General features: G+C 42.3%; 1 protein-coding gene across 3 annotated transcripts in view; it reads right to left on the bottom strand.

Moving 5' to 3' along the window:
• PTGFRN (prostaglandin F2 receptor inhibitor) overlaps positions 1 to 24,475 on the bottom strand; it is a 66,090-nt gene that overhangs the window by 40,744 nt on the left and 871 nt on the right. The gene's annotated exons all lie outside the window — the stretch shown is intronic.

Here is a 24,475-nt window from a genome sequence, read left to right as displayed (position 1 = left end):
TTAATCAGGATTCTTCTAAGGCAGGAGCACAGAGTCAGCATCACCAGGTAAGAGAAGGAGAACCTAGCGCAGAGCACGTGCTGTGCCGTGCCCACAGGTAAGGAGGAACATGTGCAGGGCAGACACTCTAAAGGGTGAGCTGTATTTCTGGGTGACCCAGGACACTCAGTGTCTAGCAAGCCTGAATTCAGGGTTCTGCCTTTTGTGCTGCAGCAGTCAACAGCAAGAGCATCCCTAGCTGCTGAACAGGGTGTTATGTTCTTTGCTGTGCATTAGGGATTAACATTTCATGTAACTGCAGCAGAAGGCACAGAGCTACAGACACTGATCTTGGCAAAAGGTGAGCTCCATATTACTCTGGCAAATAATGAGGAGCTTTTACAAATATTTTATTCTTGCAGTGCTCCGTGTTACTCACACACACTCTCTCCATCCTCCCAGAGCGATCCAAGTTCAGCATTCATGATGCGAGGGCTGCAAACGCTGTAAATTTGTTGGAAACATTTATTTTCCATGACACCTAATATATTTCACTGTTAATATAAGGTGACATGTTCTTAATGATTTCATTTGAATCCCATTTAACTGTAGAAACAGATGGAGCAGGACAGAGCAGTGTATACACTAGTGACAGAAAACAACAGAACTTTGACAATTCAGTATTTTTCAATACCACTGAGACCACCAAAGATGTATATTTAGCAGGAACTCCTTAACTGGCCCTGTATCATAAACTGCAATACTGCACAACAAACCTGCCTGAGCACAAGATTAATAGCCCAAATATAAAACTTTACCAGACCACCAGATGAAATTGCAAGGAACTGTTTTCCAAAACAAAAGATAATGGAGCTCCTGTAAGGATGCCAGCACACAAACACAAGGGATAGGACTTGTTCCTTGGGCTCATTAGGTGACAGGACTACCAGGCAACATCGGTCCTTTTGAAGGGCTGGGCCAGAAACACCCAAAAAGTAGAGCAACTGCAGAGCTTTCATGGCTGTTTATCAAGCACTCAATTAGAGGATTCTCCCAAGGGAATGCATGAAATACTCCACCGGGAACACAAGCGAAGTGTGCCTCAACATAATAAACTGAGACCTGCCATATTAATAATACAGTGGCAAGAAAGTCAAGACATAACCTAGGCAGTTTGGAGCTAGTGTTTGTTCCCTAGCAATGGTCCATGAAGTACTTAAATTAATTTATCTCATCACCTAGATGCACCATCTCATTGCTGTCATTAAATGAAATCCTTTCAAAGAGGAGAACAAGGAAAGCAGATGACTGAATAGATAGGTTGTGAAGTCAATCCGAGTACATTAAATAGCAACCTGTCATTTTTAGGATAACCAAGAAAACAAGCCAGCAAAATTCTGCAGGATCTACAGAACAAGTGATCTGTTTAAACTCTCAACAAGCGACACAGCTCCTCAAGGAAAGGGCTGCTGAGGATTTGCTCTTGCATTAGGGGCATTGCTATAGATGAGAAAAGTCTTTTAGGAGCTTCGTCTTCACACAGGTTACGCATCTATGTATCATTCATGAAAGAACAAAATGAGAAGTATCTGTGGAGTCACTCGCAAGGCTGAGAAGATATTATCATTGCAAAGAACATGCTTCTGCTTCAACACTCTCTTACACAAGGTGCTTCCTCCAGCCTGCACTAGACAGCTCTATCTAATAAGCAAACATGTTCTTTTAGCAGCCCAGAGAGGGAGGCTGGCTCTCTCCATCCGCCAGCCAAAGGAGAATGCAATGTGACATGCAGTAGGAAGCCAATTAAAGCCAAAAAAGTAAGAGCTGAAGAATGAGTAAATTGGCTCAGACTAAGCACCCGAGCTTCCGCATCAGTAAGACTTAGAATGCACAGTCCAGCTCCTCAACCAAAGCAGTCACAGGAGACACAGCAACAACTTTGCTGATGCCTTTCATCTCGAAAGAGCGTTCTGAACAAAAGGTTGTTTCATTTGCCGACTAAACTTCACCATATCTGGGAAGGAAATACAGCAGCCCTTTCAAATTCACAACAGTTTATGACAGGAAAAAGATACTACAGCCAACTTTGCAAGTGGTGGTAATGACTTTTCCCCCCCCGAACCCCTCCATTTATTTTCAATCTAGGCACCACTTTGCTGCAGCACTGTGTAAATGAGGGGGTTGAGAAGGGACAACCCTTCTAGTGCCACACCGGAGAATAAGCAATGGATTCCCCACCATTAAAGCTGTGCACTCTGCCTCCTATTTCCAGCAAAATCCCAGATCTCTCACTCCTGTCCTGCACTGCTTAACTACATGGTTTGAGACACGTGAAGCCACTTTGCAAATGGAGGGGGGGGAAATATATTTTGGTTTTGCGTCTTTTTCTGTCCCACCAGACGCACATCCACACAAATCCTCTTGTGAAAAAGAACTGATCAGGTTCCACCTGGAAGGGGCTTTCCCTAGTGAGCAAGCAGGTGAAGGGACAGACGCATGCCACACATTCACAGCCCCTTCTCTGGAGAAGGAGAACCAAAGCATATCAGCACAGGAGATTATAACCCTTATCTCCAATCTTCCCCTCTTCCCCTTGCCTCTCCTCCCAGCTCCAAATGTCATCAGGCAGCTACACATCAAGAGTGCCATCTACGACTATCTAGGAGAGAAAGAGCAAGTTATAACGAATATGCCTACAATGTCTGAAAGCCTTTCAACACTGTTAACACTTTTTTTTAATATATATATAAAAACCATGATTTTCCTAGAAGTGGCACATTTACACAAACAGCATGTTGCTTTGCGATTTCCTCCTCTTTTTAAATACAATCAATTAATCTATCCTACACTGTATATGTAGGAGAGGAAAAATCAGAGAGATTAAGCAGAATAAAAGAAATGTAAGTACCGGAAATGCAGCTGACTTGAGATTTCTTTACTGGTCTCAAAAAGAAAAGGAAAAATAAAATCTAAATAAATGAGAACTCTTAAAATTTCTGGTTAACACACAACAACAACAACAACAACATATTCTTTCCAGTGCAAACACATAGTAGGGGGTGGGATCCGTGCCAAATAAAATGGTAGGCTCTTGCTACTCTTTCCAAATTACAAAATTACATCTCCCTAATGAGCAGAATCAACTTGCACCCTACAACCAGACAGCCTGCACAGGGAGGGAGCAAGGGCTCCTTTAAGAGAGACCAAATTTGATTCCTTATGTTGAAGCTGTAATCCCCATAGTAGCCCAGAATCACCTGAAGCAGCAGGGCTCCCTCCATACCTTGCAAGCCAACAGTACTGTTACACCTCCCTGACTGCAACACTCCCTGCCTAAGAAAAGACTGATAGATTTTTAAGGCTTGAAAGATCTGCAGCATATCATCTGAAGGTATCAGAGAAGAGCGAATGAAAGAGTCCATGAGAGAGACATTTACATTGTTCTTTCCCAGGCGGTTAGGATTCTTTTTTTAGATAATGTAGAGCTCTTATCAAAAGGAATTAGCCTGGGTGTAATTGCTTAAAACCCATTATCTCTATCAGGATGAAGAAACGCATCCTGCATCTTAAGTGAAGCCTCAGAAATGCTATCAAACTGCAAGGCTGCTGGATTGCTCTAATCTCCAAACCATCTGAGGTATCTCAGAAAAGTCGTATCTCCAGCACTGGGTGAAAAAGCAGATACCTTCCCAGTTGGACTCCATCTATACCATGTGGATAAAGATTCACATGAAAAGGTTAAAACAACGTATTTTGCAGCACAGTAATAACCTGCTGTCTTCCCCATTCACCCCTCACCCACTATCCCCAACAAAAGGGATTTCAAATGCCCCTAAGCAAACCACAAGCCTTTCACAAGGACACAGTTCTTAGTTATCAGAGAACCACAGAATGGTTTGGGTTTGAAAGGACCCTAAAGCTCATCAAGTTCCAAGCCCCTGCCACAGGCAGGGACACCTTCCACTAGAGCAGGTTGCTCCAAGCCCTGTCCAGCCTGGCCTTGAACACTGCCAGGGATGGGGCAGCCACAGCTTCTCTGGGCACCCTGTGCCAGTGTCTCACCACCCTCACAGTAAAGAGTTTCTTCCTTATGTTCAGTCTAAACCTACCCTCTTTCAGTTTAAAACTGTTGTCTCTTGTCTTGTCACTACCAGCCTTGGTAAAAGTCTTCGTCTTTCTTGTAAGCTCCATTTAAGTATCAAAAGGCTGCAATATGGTCTCCTCAGCCTTCTCCAGGCTGAAAAACCACCAACTCTCTCAGCCGTTCCTCATAGGAGAGATGTTCCAGCCCTCCTCTGGACCCTCTCTGACAGATCCATGTCTTTCTTGTGCTGGGGGCCCCAGAGCTGGATGCAGTACTGCAGGTGGGTTCTCACCAGAGCAGAGGGGCAGAATCACCTCCCTTGACCTGGTCACGCTTCTTTTGATGCAGCCCAGCATACGGCTGGCTTTCTGAGTTGTGAGCACACACTGCCAGCTCAAGTCCATTTTTATATTCAGCAGTATCATCAGTCCTTCTCCATGGGGCTCCTCTCAATCCCTTCATCCCCCAGACTGCACTGGTATAGGGGATTGCCCCGATCCAGGTGCAGGACTTGGCCTTGTTGAACCTCATGAGATTCACATGGGCCCACTCCTCAATGGGTCTCTCTGGATGGCATCCCTTCACTTTAGCAAATCAACTGCACCATTCAGGTTGGTGTTGCCCACAAACTTACTGACAGTGCATTCATCCCCACTGTCTGTGTCATTAATGATGACACTGAACAGTATCAGTCTTAATACAGACCCCTCAGGGACATCACTTTTTCTCATCTCCATTTGGACACTGAGCCATTGAGGGCAACTCTTCAGATGCATCCAATTCCTTATCCTTCAAGTAGTCCATCCATCAAATCCTTCTCTCTCCAACTTAGTGACAAGGATGTTGTGCGGGACTGTGCCAAAAGCCTTACAGGAGTCAAGGTAGACGACATCAGTTGCTCTTTCCCTATTCACCAATGCAGTCACTTCATCCTAGAAGGCCACCAGATTAGCCAAGCAGTTCAGCTATGCTATGGTGCATCTTTCCATTTCCAGGAGTTCTTCCACACAACTGTTAGATGTTTGCTACTTTATATGGCTCTATCTGTCACCAATGGACAAAAGCTCTCTGAAAAAACCTCTCTCCCACTGCTGATTATAGTTGAAACCTAGGGAGACAACCACCTGAGCTCAGCATTAAAACTAAATAGATTTTCCATGCTTCTCCCCTACTCTTTAAAAAAAAGCACCACAAAAACAACCCACCAACAAAAATCCCACCATCACTCCTACCCTAAATACACAAAACACACCAGCAAAATCGGCCAGATTAACACCTATAGAGTCAGACTTGATCCGTTCTGCCCAACGGAAGTGTTTGGACGATGTTACTTTGGATAACTACATAGTAATTGGCTAGCTCAGATCTGAAAACAGCAGTCAGAAAGCCTTACCTAAAAAGACAAGCACAGTAAGAGAACAGTACTTCACCACATAAAACACTGTATCACTGCAGATACTCAGCAGATCATCTGATCACTGCCCAGAGACCTGTTTTGGAAAAACTTCACTGAACTGCCTCACAAGAAGGAAAGCCTTCTTCCTTTGCCATGTCTCTCTGCTAAGGCAATTGCAAGAGGTAGAATTGCCTCTCTTGCCATCTCTTGGGCTATTAGGAATAAAGCACTGTACAGCTCCACCCTTTTGAAGACCTCTTCCACCAAAGCACACAAGCCATTTCAATTCTCTGCCAAAATGAGCCATAGGAATTTACTGTAAGCGCTTCTGGGGGTTATTCCTGCTACAATACAAGAAGAGACCAGTAAACTACAGTGGGAGCTTGTATGGCAGCAACCACGTTCCCTATGCAGCACTAATTAGAATTTAAAACACAACTGCCAGCTGCTGACAGCACAGGTCCCACTGTGCACCACTGCTTCCCAGTCATGGGGACAGGTATGCTACTGGAAGGCAGAGTGAGGCATAGAGGCAGGCAGAAGGGAAAGGACAAGCCATATAAACCTTTCCCAGTTGTGCAAAGCAGAAGGTTAGTTTGTCAAACAGAGCAGCCCTTGGCAGGCACAGACCTGTGGCACCACTGGTCCAAACAGAACAAACATCTAACAGGCAGAGAGATAACACTAAAGATCATGTTTTAGATTCCTCTGAGTGTCAAACAACTCCATCACATATGATCTCTATTTCCTTTCCCTACCACTGACTGACAGTTAAAGATAAAAGGCTGGATCAAAAGAACTACTTTTGATAAGCCCCAAAAATAGCTGAGAATAAAAAGGGAAGGAGAATTAAAAAAAAACCCAATGAAATGCAAGAGTCAACATGCTGCTTCTTCCTGGGCCTCACCTGGAATACCTGTCCCTACTAACAACTTTCATTTACTTCCCTCCAAATAGTCTCACAAAATTCCATTTTTACCCTACTCTGCCAGAGAAGCCTATTTAGGTTACCTGGTGACATCTGACCCAAAAAGTCCAGGGACTCTAGAAGTGGTATTTAGACTGCCATGCAAGACAGGTGATTTTCGGTTGTTCTGCCTCAGAAGTAATTTGTGTTGCCAGAGGAGACGTTCAATATGTTATATTCTCAGGAAAACAGTTGACAAAGCAGTAAGGACGACAACTCAAAGCTGAAGAGCTAGCACAGTTGAAAGCTGTAAATATTTGCAGAAATGCTGTATCTAAAGTATCTTCACGTTCTCTTTAGTGGGGAGGAAGGACACAGTTTAAAAGCTGTAATACTAATTCCAACTCAGAGGACTGCATACATTTACCCATTTAAAAAAAAAGTCCTCAAACTGGAATATATGGAATTAAAAGTGCTGTTCTGCAACATCATTAACTTGCACTTATCTGTTATCTTAAATCTTTCCCAAAGCAGTTGGAACTGCACAGAGCTGTTCAAATCCATTCACTCTAAAATGCCATTTCCTCTGGGCAGAGACCAACCATTTTCTTTGCTCAAAATGCTTTCAAATGTAGGAAGTGCTGAATCCAATATGAAGTCTCTTACTTTTTATTGGCAATTATACTAAAACCAAAAAGCAAACCAACCAAAAACACCAAGCGGGGGTTTTGTGTGATGTTTTTGTGGGGTCATCGTTTTGCTTTGAGTTTTGGTGGGGGTTTTTTTGGTTGGGGTGTTTTTTTGGGAGGTGCAGGGGGTTTTGATGGGTTGTTTTTTGGGATTTTATTTTTTTGTGGGAGTTTTGGTTGCGGGAGTGTTTGCTTCTTTTCCTGGTGTTGCTGGTTTTGGGTTTTTTTTTTACCTGCTTAAATTTGCTAGCACTCATCCACTGCAATTTAACTTAACACACCATTCGTACCAGACAAAGTCCTGTCTAAAGCCAAGTTAAATCTAAAGGGGATCAGAAGATGAGATTAAAAAAAAAAAAAGACATATGCTTTCATAATCCAGATATTATTAAAACCTTAACCTTCACCTCCCCAAAAATTGTTTGTGGGGATCATTTCAAATTTCAGCACACAGACACTAGATCCCCAGCATCATTCCAGCGGATGAGTGAAGGCATCATGTAGGGTTCAGCAAAAATAGCAACAGAGGAAAGCCTGATTACAAACGTCAGCAGCCACAATGCTGAACAACCCAACACACATATTAGGCTCTCAGACTTTCTGATTTGGATCCTGAAAGGCAGCTTCACTCTGTCTGCGTCTGCTGTGGTGAGAGATTATGGAAGGAAGTGGCTGGGCAGCAAGGCTGCTGGAACTGCTGAACAAGGCAGCATATGGCACTGGCCCACCTTGGCTCCATGCTTGACAATTGATTTGCAGCCATAGGAGCCAGTGGAGGGATGGATCTCAGTGTTTATAGAGTAATCCTTTTCGTCTGTAATTTAATTATCTAACGGTCCCATCTTCACCATAAATAATCTCCAAGCAAGCAGCTACATTAAAAATGCCAACAACAGATGAACACAGAATGGGTGTTACAGCATGAGAATGACTGCCTGTGCCTCATCAGCACACACAGGTTAAATGCAGTAGCACAGCTATTGCCAGCTCTTTTGCTGCAGAAGACGTACTTGGATAGATTAACCAACTAGACCAAACTCATGCAGTAGGAACAAGAGCAATTAGGAACACACCACAGGCATTCCTGTTCTCAGGCTTAGTGCTCATTTCACTGTATCACACTGTTTCTTTATATAAAGACGAAAACAGAAAGATACGTACAGCTAGGAAAATGGCATCAGCAAATGCAAAGCAGACAGCTTGAGCCCTATCAACTGGTACCCCTGTAGCTCAGGAGCCCCCCCAAGGATTTCACCAGGGCACCTGCACCACCACTATATTCATACTGCTACCTGCAACCTGGAAAACCAGAGGCCAAAGTTTTCCAACCCCTGCTCTCAAAGCCCATAGATCCAATTAGCACTCAAAAGCCAATTTCAGGTCATGCAGAGCAATACTGTTTAGTATGCTGATCTCTACGTAGCCTGCACATTAGGAGCACAGATATTTTCCTCCTAAACAAGAAGGAACTGTACGCATGCGTGCACACACAGAATATGATCTAGGAGACATCAGGGCTCTTCCTCATTTAATGCAAGATTTACATAACTAATTCTGTAATTGAGAACAGGACTGCAAGGTATTTACAGTACTTGTTGCTGCTGAGCTTTTATTATTTGCTATGGCGCTGAATGATGAGAAGCTCTCTTGCCCTAGAAAAGGCAGCGAGCCTGGTCTCTGGCATTAAAAAAAGCAGGCATGTGAAATTACTCCTGTTTCAGGAAAGGACATTTTTCATTACATTTTTGTTTCCCTCTTGCAAAGGGGAGGATCAGCAGTTCGGAGGGGCAAGAGGAGGAAAGAGGTCCAGGTAAGAAAAAGATGAGAGGTCATGGAAGTTAAATACCATCTAGAAGGTACAAAGAGTGTAACCCACACACAGACAATTAAATAAAATTACACCAAAATGGGTCTGCAAAACAGCTGGATTTAAAAACAAGCATGCCACAGTCCCCTCCGTTATTTAAAAGAGACAAATACCAGCATAGACAGTTCTGGAAACACAGGAAAAAGCTTCACAAACAACATTCAAATCCATCTGGTTGATTGCGTTAAGACTCCTGAAAAATGAGAATAAGGTATTAGCTCAGTAGATGGAACTCAGGAAGGCTTGCTTATTTACTTCACTAATGTTTTAAAAGCAAAAAAGGTTAACCCCCATCACATAGAAATTTAAGACTAGCACAACTGTCTACTTTAGCAGCTGGCACAGTCCAAAAGGAGAAAAGGCTGTAGGGGGCAGTTGGTGCTGAGGCCTCTAGAATCACACTACACATGTTTGGGGGTTTGCATTGGGCTAGGTCTGGTTCCACAGGCTAAAGACCCAAGGGCACCTGAAGTATAGAAGACACACTCCTAGAGTGACACGTCTGGTTCATTTACATCCAAAGAAATCCTAATTACACACTCAGATTGCTCTCCAGTAAACAGCAATGTGCAGAAAGTGGGACACTGAGGAGATTCATCTCAGAAATTCAATCCTCACCCCAACTAAAATGGTAATGAAAATCCAACCTGCATGCTCCTAAAGGATACTTAAAGGGCTGATCTCATTTAACTTTAACTTCAGTGTGGAAATGGGAACTCTTCTCTAAATCACAAACGTAAGCTGAGCTGTGAACAAGTGTATGGCCGGTATATGAAATCCACCCACACTTCGCAGTGTTGCTTATCCCTGATCAACGAATTTAAGAGCCAAAATGTAAAAACATGCAAGAGACAAAAATTTGCTGGCATTCCCTGCCTCCAGGAGCTTAAAGGCAAATTAGCTGTGTAATTAGCTGTCCGTGCCCCTAAATTCTATCTCTGGAAAGCAGTTCTTACACATGAAAATAAGTGGTGTTGCATGCGGCTGCTGTTTAATTTACTAGAAGATTAATTTTACTGGGCAAAAGGAAGAGTCTTTCTGGAATAGGAGGGCAGGTATGTGCATGTGGGCAACACACAGGAGATTCATAAACCAGCAGAGCACTGAACTACCTCATGCAAGACATACGCCTGGTACAATTCCACTCCCAATTACTCCAGTCCTGGAAGAGAAACTAACTCCTCTGTACTTACACCTGCAAGAGCAAGCAGAAGAAAGAAATACTCCCCTCTTGTAACCAAAGTTGGCTAGATCAAGAAATGAAGAGGTTCTACATTCAAAAAACCCTGGGGTTTAACCTTCAGGGGTTAACCTTCTGGGGAAGCAAGTCTCTTTGTAATGTTTCAGGCTCACAGCCCCAAGCCTTTCCATCACCTCTGAAAACCTTGCCCTGTATTCAATGCAGGTATTTTGTTATCTCCAGTAGCAGAATAGCAAGGTTCATCAATTCAGTACCTGACTGTGGAAGTCCATTAGTTTTCTTACGTTCTCATCACAAATTGAAAGTCTTTTCTCCCTTTAGATTACATGCCAGCAAGTTTTCATTGTTACCTGTTTTGATTAAGTCACACTTGCAGCAGTACCTACTCCTACAGCCAATACTGAATAGCCTCCCCTGGTATACACAGTAACACACGGCGCTACAGAATGTGACACACATTTAAGCTCCAGGGAGAAATTCATGCTATTAGATATGAGAAAACCCACTCGTAGCCATGTAATAAGAGACTGTATCCCATCATATTACTGCTTGGAGTCAAGTAGAGCTTGGCATTCAGCCATTAGCTGCTAATTTTCAGATAAGCACGCCTACATACACATCTTCAAATGTTTCCTGTTATTCCCACTCTTGAGAAATATATCTCTCATGTATTTACTTTGCTGCTGTCACTGGCATGCTGTGCATAGGAAGGTCAAGACCACAGCTGATAAAAGAAAAAGGGAAAGTTAACACATGGAGATCACCTAATATGCATCATCGCCCTGCACGTTTCAGAAGATGAAGCTTCAGAGGTAGCCAAACGCAACACCCATGAGCCAGCTAATTCTTGGAGGAAGTATCCAAGGCTAAACATGAGGATACTATCACTAACTTTGGAAGTCTCCAAGCTACAGATGATCATGAGACAAAACACTGGGATAGTAATGGGGTGTGCTCACTCTTCCCTAGGCATCTGCTCTGGGCCACTGTCAGAGGCAAAACGTGAGGCTGAATGGATCTTTGGTGTCAGCCTTCCCTCTCTTTCTACATCTTTAGGAAGTAGGAGCTTGGAAGAAATACCCTTTTACTACAGCTGCTCCTCAGCGGCACCGGGGCTGGTGACCATGCGGTGCCCAGCAGTCAGAACAGAGACAAAAAAAGGAATAAAAGAACACAGAATTTTCAAGTAACTCTTAAAAAATCAGAAGAGAGGGAATCCTTTTGAGCATGAAACAAGAGAAAGGTGGGTAGAGAACCAACATGACATTAAAATAGCAGGAGGAGGAGAATACTGGTTTTGAAAGACACCCAGAGGGAAAATGCTTAATTGCTTCTTTTCTGCTTGTCTCCTTGCAGAGCTGTTCTAGGTTACACTATTTAGTAAGACAACCTACGTACAAAATAAGTAGCTGTAATATTTGGGTGAATCTTGAAATATCCTGAAATTATTCAGTAACTATCACTTATAATCAACTTCCATTGAGACAGACAGCAGACTGCATTTACCCTAGGCATCCTCACATTCGCTATGCTGGGAAGAACAGTTATGTCCCATAGTACATTGTTCAATAGAACAAAGACTTCTACAGCCGAACTTCATCCCAACAGAGAGCATGCGAGCCATTTTCTGGATCCTGAACTGGTACATGCATATAACATAAGAAGTAAAGACAACATTGCAATTTCCAAATACTGCAATGGCAATAGTGCACTGCAGGCCAAGTCTCAGAAGTCTCTACGAGTCACTGCATTAACACAAAGAAACAATTTTCACATCAACTGAAAATAAATTATGCCTGGCTGCAAAGACAGCAGCTAACAGCATAACAATATAAAGCAGCATAAGAATAGAAGCGGAAAATACGCCACCAATTTAGAAAGTCAAGGGTGTCAAAATTCACCTGGAAAGCCATAGATGGACTTGGCCACAGACACTAGAATTAGCAGTCCACACTTTTAAACTATGAGAGAAGATTCTTACTAGTACATTTTAAGCACCTTTAAGAATTTCCAGCTAACAGGTGTCTCTCTGAACTGCCCCCTTCACTTGAGGGTAAACAACCCTTGGGTTACAAAGGCAACGTACTCAATGCACAGGGAGAGTCAATATTCCCCAGAGGTACTTCTGATTCATGGTCCAGCTTTCTGGGCCTAAACACTGCTGTCAAATGTGCAGAGCAAGCCCCAATTCCTTTACCAGAAAATATCCTGGAAGCTGTGTCCTGTTCACCCAGCCTTAGCACCAGAGATGATACGAACTGACATATCCTTCAGAATGCAGACATGAAACACAGACCCATACATAAGAAAACAAGAAAAAACAACAGAAATGTGAAATAGACTTGGACCACACCAACCTATACCCAAGAGATGCTCATTTGGCACTTAGGCCTCGATCTCGGGCTGCAAAAAAACTGAACTGAAAGCCTGATCTCACAGACATTAACACAAAAAGTGATAAGCAAGAAAGGCACTGAATGCTGTGCAATATCAGGAAATTCCCCTTGCTCTTATGTGTCATGATAATATCTGAAAGGACAGAATTGCTTGAAAAAGTCAGTGTTATATCTAAGCTCCAGCGGGCAAAAGAAAAGGAGTCATGCCCTCATTAATACTCAGAAAGAGACGTAGTATGCACACAATCAGAATTGTCAATGGATGGATTAAATATAAAGGATCCTCCTCCCAGCTCTGCATGCAGCCATGTCCAGTGTCAGCAATACACTAGAATTTAAGAACCATAACAAAAAGACTGACAAGCCCTTCATACATAAATACACCAAAACTCTTCGCTCTTCTTTTAATTTCTTCATTGTTTGTAAGTTCATACTTTGAAGCTTCAAAGTACTGTTTAAACTCCCTATTCACTTTTTATTTTACATCACTAAATTCCCTGGGCTTAGTTAACTTGTTGGCATGGCAGTCAAATCATGGTAACACCACTATCCTGTAACAAGTTTAGTAGGGTGTAATCAGTATTACTAGTGTTGTGAGAAAGAAACAAAGTACCTAGAAGGCACTCCTGCTGCTAGCAAAGACCTAAAGAGAAGGTGGTAGAAACAGCATTTACAGAACTCTACATAACCACACACCTTTTCTCTCACCTCACCCCCTGCCTCCCCATTCATTTTTCAGAAATAAGAACAGTTTTTTAGAGATGAATGTTGTGAGGTGCATTTCCCAGGAACTTAAACCAGTTAAAATCCAAGCATCGAATTAAGACATTTCAAACAATTCAAGCAGAAGAGCACCCACTGTAATGCAATGCAAGAGCAGCCTACAAGTGCCTCCACTGTTTGTAGTTTTATAGCCTAAACCTACTAAGACTCCAAATGCAAGGTACAAAGCGCACAACTAGATCAGATTTTACCTTTCCCCAGGAAAACAGAGATTACTTTAAGATCCTTGTCCCCTTCACAAGGAATAAGCAAGCATTGGACAAGGGATTGCTAGGAAGTCTTAAAGCACAGAAGTCCAGCCTGTCCCTAGATTGAAAAGAAGCACTCTTTGCATTTATTGTAAAAGGAGAACCTCATTGCCAGAAAGAACTGGTGTTTAAAAAAAAACAAAACAAAAAAAACACCAGTTTAACACTTGAGTAAATATCTTCCCTGGGCAGTTTTAAGGTATTTGTATTTTTGCCTGCCCCATTCACACTACTGCACTTCCATCTACTAGCAGTTCAATGTCAGAAAGTCCCTATCTGTCCATCACCTACAGTTGCTCAGTACAATCAGTGAGATCTCCCAGAATTCTCTGGGATCGTATGGAAAAACATCTCTCTACTGATGAAAAGAACCATCTTCATTAACCCACCTGGCGGGTGTATTCTTCCCTTCTAATTATTATGGGAGTTTACAATTCTAATAAAGCTGTACTCACATCACATTATTCAGATTACAAAATCTCTGGAAAAAGAAAGCTCTCGGGCATGATGCTGTAATCAAAAGCACTTCTTATTCCTGGCTGATAAACACTTGAAGAGAGGGTATGTTACATAGCTGACTGCTAGGAAAAAGTTACAGGCATGGTCAGTCAACCACTCATCTGAAATGACCATCTGCTAAGCAGAACTCAACTGAGATCATAACCAGAGAGAACCCTATTTTCCACAGGAAGGATACATATTTATATACACTGTTTAGCCCAAACTTGGAGTGGAACCCACCCAGATATACTGCAAGCCAAGCTATAAATCATCTGCGGAGAGCCTGAAACAACAGAAGTAAAAGCTGTGTCCTTGGATGTCAACGTATTTAACATCACTATTGTGGACTGTTTCAGCATTTATATATTTTTGTGGAAATGCACAACAGTTGAACGTTGAATTGCAGTCCTCAAAGCCAGACTAAGACCATGAGACAGCACTGGAGTTAGAAGAAACATGCTGCAGAAAAATTTCAAAATGAAGCTCCTTAACTTCTGCCTGTAAAAGGGAATTAAAAACGACAGACTTCCTCAGCTTCATTTCACAAGCTCCTGCTAGGCCTGGATGTCACTCCGTTAAATGTTTGTCTCTATTTCCTCCTTAAATGCCAGAAACGTCAAAGGGCAGAGAAAGAAAATACTAACTCATTTCAGTTAGTTTCTCTCTCAACATAAAAAAGATAAAACCTTGTATAACAATCTGAGAGTTAGATGATGGTGAGAGGGGATCCAGAAACGGACAGTGGAATTTCTGTTTGACTATCACCATAAATTCAAAGGATGTTCTGCCAACCCTTTCATTTTTAGACTCAGTTGGTTTTAAATTCCAGTTTTATTATTACTTGGGACTTGTGACAGGAGCTTCCATGCAATGCATAATTCAGCATGCATGTGGCAGAAATCATTATAAGAATTACAACTTCAAGTCACAGACTAACTGTATAATCTCACAGCTGTATTTATGTAACCACAGTGATCTAAGGCAATATTCTTAAGAGATCTTTCATTAGACCAGCTGATAGGCAGAAGAGATGGCATACGGGTTCTTCTTCTGAAATAGATGCAGTGAGGAAGCTCTGTAAAGTTTTACATGCACAGTTATACCTTTGCTATCATTCTGCATCAATGAACTCACATTCAGCTGAGCTCAAGTCCCACGGCCTCTCACAGTTCTGCTCTATGAGAAGTATGCACTCCCGTGCTCCTACCTATAGTGATTTCCCTGCAGAACAAAACACTCAAGATGACCTGACAAAACCCTTGCTAGCATTCATACTTCTGATGCTGCAGAGAAGACTGTTTAGGTAGAACTGGATTCAAATGGATGAAAAGACACGCAAAAGACAACTACCTGCACAGAAACAGATGTTCTGAAAGAGGGCAAGAGAGATTCCACTCTCCTAGAAACGCCAACAATATATACCACCAGATAGGCAGAATTCTGTCTCAATGAGTGCTTTTCAAATTTCCCAGCAGGTATTCACTGCCCTTTAAGAAAGCCACCTCAGTACAGGCAGATTAGCTGGGAGACAGTCTCAGGCTCCTGCCGCAGAGGCTGCTGAAGCAGAGCCACAAATCCCTGCAAGCTCCCACGAACTGCCCAAGCTACACTCAGTGTATGAACCTGCCATCCCCAAGAATGCCACAGCAGAGCAAGAGCACAGGTAGCCACACTTGCTCCATTTCACACATCTTTAGAGAGTAAGTGCTCAAACCCAGCATGACTTAGCCATACACATTACTGCCTCTGAGGAAGTACTAGAGAACTGTTTTGAACAAGGTAAATGTAACAATCAGGAGCAAATTTTAGACCAAATTACAAGAGAGTGGGTACATGCAATTGCCTATTTGCAATTGCAAATTGAGGAATTTAGGAGTCTTACTAAACAGACAGGAACAATCACCAGGATATTTCCTATCATAATCTGGTAGCATAAGGCCCTGTAGTCCTAGGTTTAAAGGTAGAGCATTAATTCCAAGTTAAAAATCTCCTTGTATGTATTGAAAGCAATCATCAATTCACGAGCCTTTCAAATTTATAACGTGTGTAAAAACAGCAATCGATGGGGACCTGGTGATGTTAAGTAGTACTGAGAAGTACTCAAATAACTTTGAAGGCCAAAGTTCTTGAGTGGGTGAGCAAACAGGGCTGTCCCTTCAACAGCCTCCACATGCATGTGCCAGCCACAACCAACACACATCTGGCTGTTTTGTATGGGAAACTGGGTACCAAAGTCACTCAGCCTTGATCAGACAGCAACCTTGTTGACTAGGGTGCCAGCCAGTACCTGCTGCTGTTTTGCTGAGGCCAGCAGACATATGTTCATTTCAGCCCTTGCTTTAAACTCTTGCAGGAATCTACAATTAGATATTCCATTTACCTGCCAGTGGTTAGCAGAAAACTCTGCATAGAAAAGCAGGGTATTTCAAGATTTGCTTGCAGAGCTTTGAGCAACTTGTGGTTTTTACCAAAGCTGATTTGTGGTGGTAACTGCCCCAACACCACCATCTCATGCAGGCACTCATTTTTCCATTTGAAACAAGCTATTCCCCCACTTCCCTTTCTCTCTGGGAAGAGTGTCCTGCTCCAGTGCTCTCTCTTCACCCTCCTCCTTCCCCCACCTCTAATTTCTAGCAACAGCCACACTTCTGTGCTCATTGAGCCCTGGCTATATATGCTATTTTCTCAATTTTTTTTGTTTTTAATAAACAAAGCCACAAACCTATGGATGTCAGCAGCTTTACAGCTATTGACAGCTGCCTATCAATACAGTTGCCAGCAATCAGGGCTTAGTCAATAGCTTTAGTGTCCATTCAACCCTGCTTTGTGATAGACATGGAAGACCCAGGCTTACCTTGCTACCTACCTCCCACCCCCAGACAAGCACAGAGTGATTCTGTCATGCTCTTTTATTTTCTCGCTGATGAAGCCTGCTCCAAGCACTTAAGCTTTCTAAGCCAAAAGGTACAGCATGCCCTGTCTAGAACCAAACCCAGAGATCAAAGGGAACAAGGCTGATGCAATAGACTTATTACTCTGCATTAATTTAAATCTCCATATGAACTGAATATGAACAAGCACACTCTACATACAACATAAAAGCTCTTTGCACAGACATAAATTCTACCCACTGACATCACCTCCCAATGCACAGTATGTCACTGGGCTTCTAAAGAACATAACGCTTCTTTTGGGAGACGGTGGAGGTTGTAACATCTGGGTAAATATCATAGGTGGAGTTCTGAAAGCACAAAATATTCTGCGGCAGTATCAAAAAGCAAAGGAAGATGCATCACCTCTCCCACCCTCTAGCACTCAGAAGAGGACTAGAACACAGATGGAAAGGCTAACACCTTGCTGCTTATTCTAACAGTATCCATTAACAAATGATTGCCTGTCTTCACCTCAGTGTTACTTGGTGTATTCAAGCACAAATAGATACATGTACTGATTAGACATACATATGTTTCTGGGGAAAAGGGCATTAAAACTTAAATGATTATCCACAAATTTAGTGAATTATGATTTTTTTCTCAAAATTATTATGTTTGGTGCCCTGAAAATTTGGGAATCGTCCTCTATTAGCTCAGCATCTGTTTCATATTTAGAAGCTATTCTTTGCAAACGCAGGGGTCATACTGCTTTTAAAGCAGCTCCTGCCAATTCTCTTTTGCCCGGCAGATTTAATAGCAAATTCCACTGCCACTGGATTCAGTGTGTAATAATGAAGGGTAGTGTGTCAATAGATGAAACTGAACACATCAATAAGAAGCTGGCAGAGGTCCCCGTGGATGCCTCTCTTGCAACAATCATTTTAATGCCTGTAGGAGAACAATGCCGTTACAGCCTTCTCAAAGATTCCCCACAGCCACATTGCATCAAAGACCGGCTGAAACACGATGCTAAATCTCTGCAGTTGGAGCTAACAGTGGAACATGCATGGAAACAAAGTCCTTTACATTGGTAATTATTCTTTTTAAGACTGGCAAACCTAAGCAGAGCTAGCTTTTACCAGAACTGGACCCTGGCTGACCAACATGACCCCCAGTAATGGTTCCACCAAACTCTTTATAATGGCTACTGATATGGCAAGAAAAGGGTGACTCAAAAAGCATGAAAGCATGCAAATTGCAGTCATGAAGCCAGCACTAAGCAGCATAGCTAAACCACATCTTTAAGAAAGCCGGCAGAAAGGCAAGTACAGACTAATCAAGCCTGTTAAACAGAAAGAGTGGCATAAGTTCTCTTTTTTGAGAGAGAGTGAGCAACAACTGTAGCAACAGGAGTAGTTTTACAGCCAGCATGAAGAAAAGGACAATGGGGGGCACCTGGGAAAAAGCCTCAGAGAAGAGCTGAAGCCAGAGAACAAGTTAAAAACCGCACAAAAAGCTTACATTGATTTTTTTTTTTTAAAGCCACATATAAGAAAGATGATATATATACTTTGTGTGCTACGAGCAGCAGCCTCCCACAGCACATGATCAGTGGCCTACACAGACCACCACGTTACTCCACTATTGGCCAATTTGGTAGAAGGAGGAGAGAGGATAAAAAAAAAGAAGGGGGGGGGAACACATTTACAGAAATCTGAAACTGGACTAAAAAGGAGGCTTCCACTTCTCCGCCCCCCATTGCAGCTGTAATCCTTTGACACCTTAAAAGCAACAACAGAGTGCTTCCTCTAGGCACCCGAGACTAATTCCCTACTAAGCACTTACAAACTGATGCTTTTCCAAGTCTTGCAATGTGGCCAAATTTGGACATTCTTCATAAGAACAGCAAAAGCCACATTCTTGATGCACAGTTAACTCCAGCCAAATTTCCAGCTCTTGCTCTAAAGCATGGAGGTGCTAGACCTTCGCAGCTTGGCAGCTGAGATGATTATTTGTTCAAGAGGGAGGACGGAGAATTGGCCAGAACATGTGATAATTAAAAAGAAGAAGAAAAAAAAAGAAATCTCCCTGCTCCCTTCCTAAGTGTAATAGTTGGAAATACAGGAGCTATTCAGGGCAGAGGGTATTTCCTAGAAAAAAAATAAGTCAACCTGTGGTAGACATGCAGCCTGGAAAATCTCAGCATGAATGCCTAAAGTCTTGCTGAATAACAAACAATTCAAGAGATGTCCCTCGTAACAGAAAGTATCAAGCAGATAGACTCCAGGCATTGCTGGCAGCCCTGCCTACCAGCAGCTGTGACAGCCTGCCTGGCAGCTCCAATCTTTAATTAGTTCTCATTCCTGAAGTTCATAAGTCAATTAATGCCAAAAACCATCCTCAGATCCTTTTTTTAAAGGAAATCCTGCCCAGGACTCAGCGTCTTACTCACTTACCTATTCTTCCTATAGCTCAGCTAACAGTTCAGATCCTTTAGAGCACCCCTGCAAATTCCAGCTGCCCACAGAGATTATCACTAGTCAACTTCTTCAGCTTGCTTCAGCTATTCTCCATATTTCTGCAGCAGTATTTTGCCATTGCTTCATATAAAATATACTACTCTTCAGGCTGCTCCTTCAGGCGATGTCGCATAAGACTTTTCCTGCCACTTGCCTCATATAGCGCAATGACAAGGAGCACCAACTGCAACACTCTACAAGTTTCAAGCAGTCCCCATGTCAATTATATTGACTCAAATCTACTGGCATTACCATAGTCCTTTATAACTTCACGAGACAGAGCAAAGGTATTTAGCAATGCTGGTTCTACCTTCTATCCGGCTTACTTTTAACTGAACATTCTGACTAAGTTTAAGTTGATAACGATTTCCACTGGAAACCCAGCTTTGAAATTCCAACTCCAAAGGAAAAAAAAAGGACCATTCATTTGTCTGTCTCAGACTTCAGTTAGAAGAAATCAGTTATGCTTTAGAATTATGAAAACTTGTATGCAAATGAATAAGCCAGTTTCTGATATGAAACTCAAAATATGAAGAAACTTTTTAAAGTTCCATACCTTCTGTCTTGCTTCTTGTTTCAGAAATGCCAATGATCTGGAAAGACATTATTCAAGTCTTATGGCATTTGAGCAGCTATTTTTCAGATCATTCTATCCCAAAAGCAGTTTGGCCTGAAACTGATTTTATACCTTTGCCCTTTACAAAACCTAATGCGTAAGGTGTATTAAAAGTTTATCTCACTATTTTTAAAGCCCTTTTCAGCAGTTATTCAAGCCCTGGAAGAAAGCTACAATTTGAAATTTTCTAAAGAATCAACTGACAAAAAAAAGGACAGTTGGAGAACTCGATATCTCATTGATATGAGTTCATTCCTTCTTTAGGACAGGAGATACTGACAACCCAGACAAAACCTGCTTATGTGACAGTGTCTCTCTGTCTTATTCAACCCAGTTTTGGGGTACCTTGTTCAGGTTAGGAACTAGGGTCATGCAGGAAACATATTATTATTCTTGGACAGATACTGAAACTTCAGTATCCCTGAAAAATTTCACCTTATGGGTCTCTAAAAAAACACTTTATTACTTACTGCTGCAGAACTTCTAAGAAAGCAGGATGTTGAGCAGGGGCCTGGGAAGTAATTTAACATCTCCAATAAAAGTAAAAAGCAAAGTATTAAAAATATATTTTTCTTTGCATTATGATATAGATTCTTACTTTATACTCCACCTAGTATCTTTCTTTTGAAACTACTAGAAACCTAGATAGACACTGGCATAATCCCTGCTCTGACCCAGCTCGTGTCAGTAATGTTTTCCTGAAGTTCTTTCCAACTTAACTTTCAAATGACTGATTTCTATACATAATCAGAAAGAATTCCCATTTGTAGATAATGTGTCCATTTCCCTTACTTCTAAAACACAGATCTGCACACACACACAAATATATATCAGTGAAAGGCATCTAAAACCAGACAATTTAAATGTTCACATTCTAAAAGTATCTTCTTGAGATATGTAACCTTTTCCCTATTAAATATGCAGGTCTGTTTTGCAGGGAAGTGTTTGACGAGGATTATGAAGACTGGAAAAAACAACCCAACAACAAATAAAACAACCACACAAAACCAAATCAACTCATGAGTTGTGAAAGCTGAAATCTCAAATGTCTCTGAATGTTTGTTTATATAGCTAGGTGGATGGATATATATTAGTTCTTAAGTACATTCCCCTCTAATCAAGCATGTGGCTGCATTTTTAAATGACCCCTACTGCTTACTTGAAATCTTGTTCAGGCAGGTTTATACCACAGTTCAGGGATTAGAGCCAAATACAACAGAGGCTACCTAAAGAGAGCAAGCTGTTGCTATGCTGAAACGTAAGAATAGAGAAACCTGGAGAAAAGGTCGAAGGATTTCAGGAAAAGCACTCAGACTCCCTAGAAAGGAGCCCTGAAGAGGAACCTACAAACACGCAAGAGAGCCAGAAAAGGTGACTAAGCTGTCATTTGCCAACCCAGGAACACAGGATGTAAGGAAAAAGTCGTGACATTGCTCTCCCTTTGACTCCCACATCTTCCCACAGACAACACACTAAGAAAATACATCAGTATAGCAAAACCACATGGAAAGTGCTTCCTCCTCAGCACCACCACCTGCCCTTCAATGCCTCATCAACCCAGTTCCAACACTCGCTACGTGCTTCTAGTGCCTTAGCAGTCCACAGCTGCTAAGACCAGGACAGGCTTGCTGGTATTTCCCCTTTGGGAGCCTTTTTAACCACTTTTAAAGCTACAGCAGATAGGCAGGCCTAGCTGTCAGCTTCTCCTCTGAGTACCAGTGAGGATCTGAGCCTGCCTTCCTCCAACAGAAGGCAAAGGCCACCAGCATCAGTCCTGGGTTCACAGGCAAGTGAGCAAGCACCAGCAAGGGAACAGGAAGCAGATTCCACTCTAACACACCTTGGGCTACCAGCTCCTTGCCCTAAACCTTGAGGTTCTCCCATTTTCTAATACTTTCACTTCAGCTGCAAAAGCAGGGAAAGACTAAAGCACACTTTTCCTTGAAGTTCCTGATCACAATAACTTATACTAATTACCAAAAGCTTTCTATTGCAGAGCTTGAATTAAACCTTGATTCAAAGGCCTAATTGTTGTAGCTTCTGGGGACAAGAAAAAAAGAGAAAACACAAAAACAGTAAAGAATTTCAGATACAAGCTGTAGGAAACAACTCTATTCATGTAAACACAAGACTCCTGGGGATCTGGCATGCTGGAACTGACTTTCATCACAGCGGACAGCAAGTGTCACACAGGTCTAAACAGAAGTAAGAAAAAGGCCATCTCTGGGAAACTCATCTTCAATGGTTTTCCCCCAGGATCTACTGAGTGCCTGCTCTCCTCAAGCCCCACAGCACTTAAATAAAAAAAGCTTTTTTCAGGTACACTGAAATTCTTACCTTGAATCTCAAACAAGAACCTGGCAGGGAGGTAGGGGATAATCCAGGAGCTCTAGGGCTTACTGCTTACTTTAGAGTCTGAGCCCTGGTAACCACCAGATACCTGCTTTGGTTTTCGGATGTTTTGCCCTAGAAGGGATGTTTTGGTTTCCAGAGCATTTCACAGGGTAACGCAGATGAAATCGCATAAAAACCAGGCAATGGCAGTACAAAATGCCCTCATGCTGCCCTCTCTTCTCAGGATCTAACCACACCAGAGGAGGGAAGAAAAGAGAGAGACTAGATCAAGACTTAATCTCAGGATCCACAATCTCCTTACCAAGCAGATTATAACTATACTGGATCCAGGAAAAAGGATGAGAAAATATTCTTATTTGTCACAGCCAAATACTTCAGCCATTTGCATCCTTTTGCTGGGTTATTTCGTAGAGATCTGAACAAAACAATCAAGTCTAAGTATACACAAGGGACTAACTCTTCTATGCTTCAACTCCTTCCCTCCACCTCCCTTTACACAAAAATTCAACACTTGCAGCACATTAGTTAAGAAAAAGCTCCAACATGTCTCTCTATTAAAGAGCTCCTAGAAAACACATGTTCACAGAAGCATACTTTTCCCATCCAGACTGAGAGGAACATTACCTTCCCAACCTCTTAACATCATGAATACCTCACAGAAACTTCCAAGTAATGGTATCATAAAGATATCCACACCACAATGCACACCACAAGTAAGACTGAAAAGTTTAAGCTGTTTTTCTTTTCTCCTGCACACAAAAGCACTTTCAATTTCAACAGCACAGGTTTTATATATCCCCAAAAGGCAACTCAGAACGTCCAGACAAACCGTATCACGAACAGTGTCCAGGTATCTGTGCATACAAAGTTTAAGTTCTTCTAATTATTTCACCTGGAATTAAGAAGGCAACAACTTTCCTGTTGCACATCATCCTTTAATGGTTTTTACTTTTTGCTGCATGACCTTGAGCACCTGAGAGTCCTGATTTTCCGCTTGTCCTACTAAACCATTCTCTTGAAAAAATTTATTCCCTTTCTGTTTCTAAACAAAAACACTAAAGGTGCTCTCTCCAGTTCTTCACTGTTTCCCCAGCTGGCAGAACGCCTGTATCGTACAGATAAATGAGATTACTAACCTCGGCTGCAAGTTAGCAAGAAAGAAAGCACAGTGGACACCTTTGTGTGGTAGGATCTTGACTTGTAGACAGACACTCCTCTGCCCCAATTGCTTCAGTGCCTGCAAGCAGCCTCAGCAAACAGGCTAGGATGAGCTGGGTTTAGGACTTTTCGACTGTAACTATCTGCTTTGCAGACCTGGCTATGAAAGACTCAACAGCCAAACCATTAGGAAAGTGCTCTGGCAGACTTTACAACAAAAATTAGTCATAGCGATGTCAGAAGTACAGGCAGAAACTAAGTCAGCAAATACAGTTTTGTTTGAAGAGCATTGCAGCATGGGGTTGGGACACTGTTACTCCTTCCACCCTAAATCTGGAAAAGGCTCCCACTTACTACCTGCAAGTGTTCTGAATCAAGAACTGCATGTAGTAATTTGGGGGGCATGCTTGCTCACCAGCACCTGAAGTACTCCTGACCACACAGAACCACTTAAGTACTACACATAACTATCTTACCTGAACAACCTTCTGGTTCTCTAGTTAAACTTACTGCTACTTCAGTAACACTGTTAACAACAATGCTACAAGTCCAATGTTGGGAAAAAAGAAGGGGGGGGCAGGGGGAAGGGGTAAAGGGGAGAGCAAAAAACCAAAACCCACCACTCACCCTTTTGTGTAGTTCTTGCTACAGCGTCTTTATTTCTGCACGCTGCCTGCCTGGCATTGACACCCGTAAGGAACAATGCCACATGTTAAACTAACGACAGCTACACAATTATGGGAACACGCCATAAAACATCACCTACACGATTACTCGTTATCTGTTAGCAGAACTTCACGGCAAACCCCAAGAGCCAGGAGGGGAGGGTGCACAAGTATCGCTTCCCCCCCTCACACCGGGGTGCCCCAAGAACGCGGGCTCCTGCTGCCAGCTGTGGGGGCC

The sequence above is a fragment of the Strigops habroptila genome, chromosome 2 (assembly GCF_004027225.2).
Source record: "Strigops habroptila isolate Jane chromosome 2, bStrHab1.2.pri, whole genome shotgun sequence".
NCBI lineage: Eukaryota > Metazoa > Chordata > Aves > Psittaciformes > Psittacidae > Strigops > Strigops habroptila.
The sequence above is the reverse complement of the archived record's forward strand: the minus strand, read 5'-3'. Positions and strand labels throughout refer to the sequence as shown.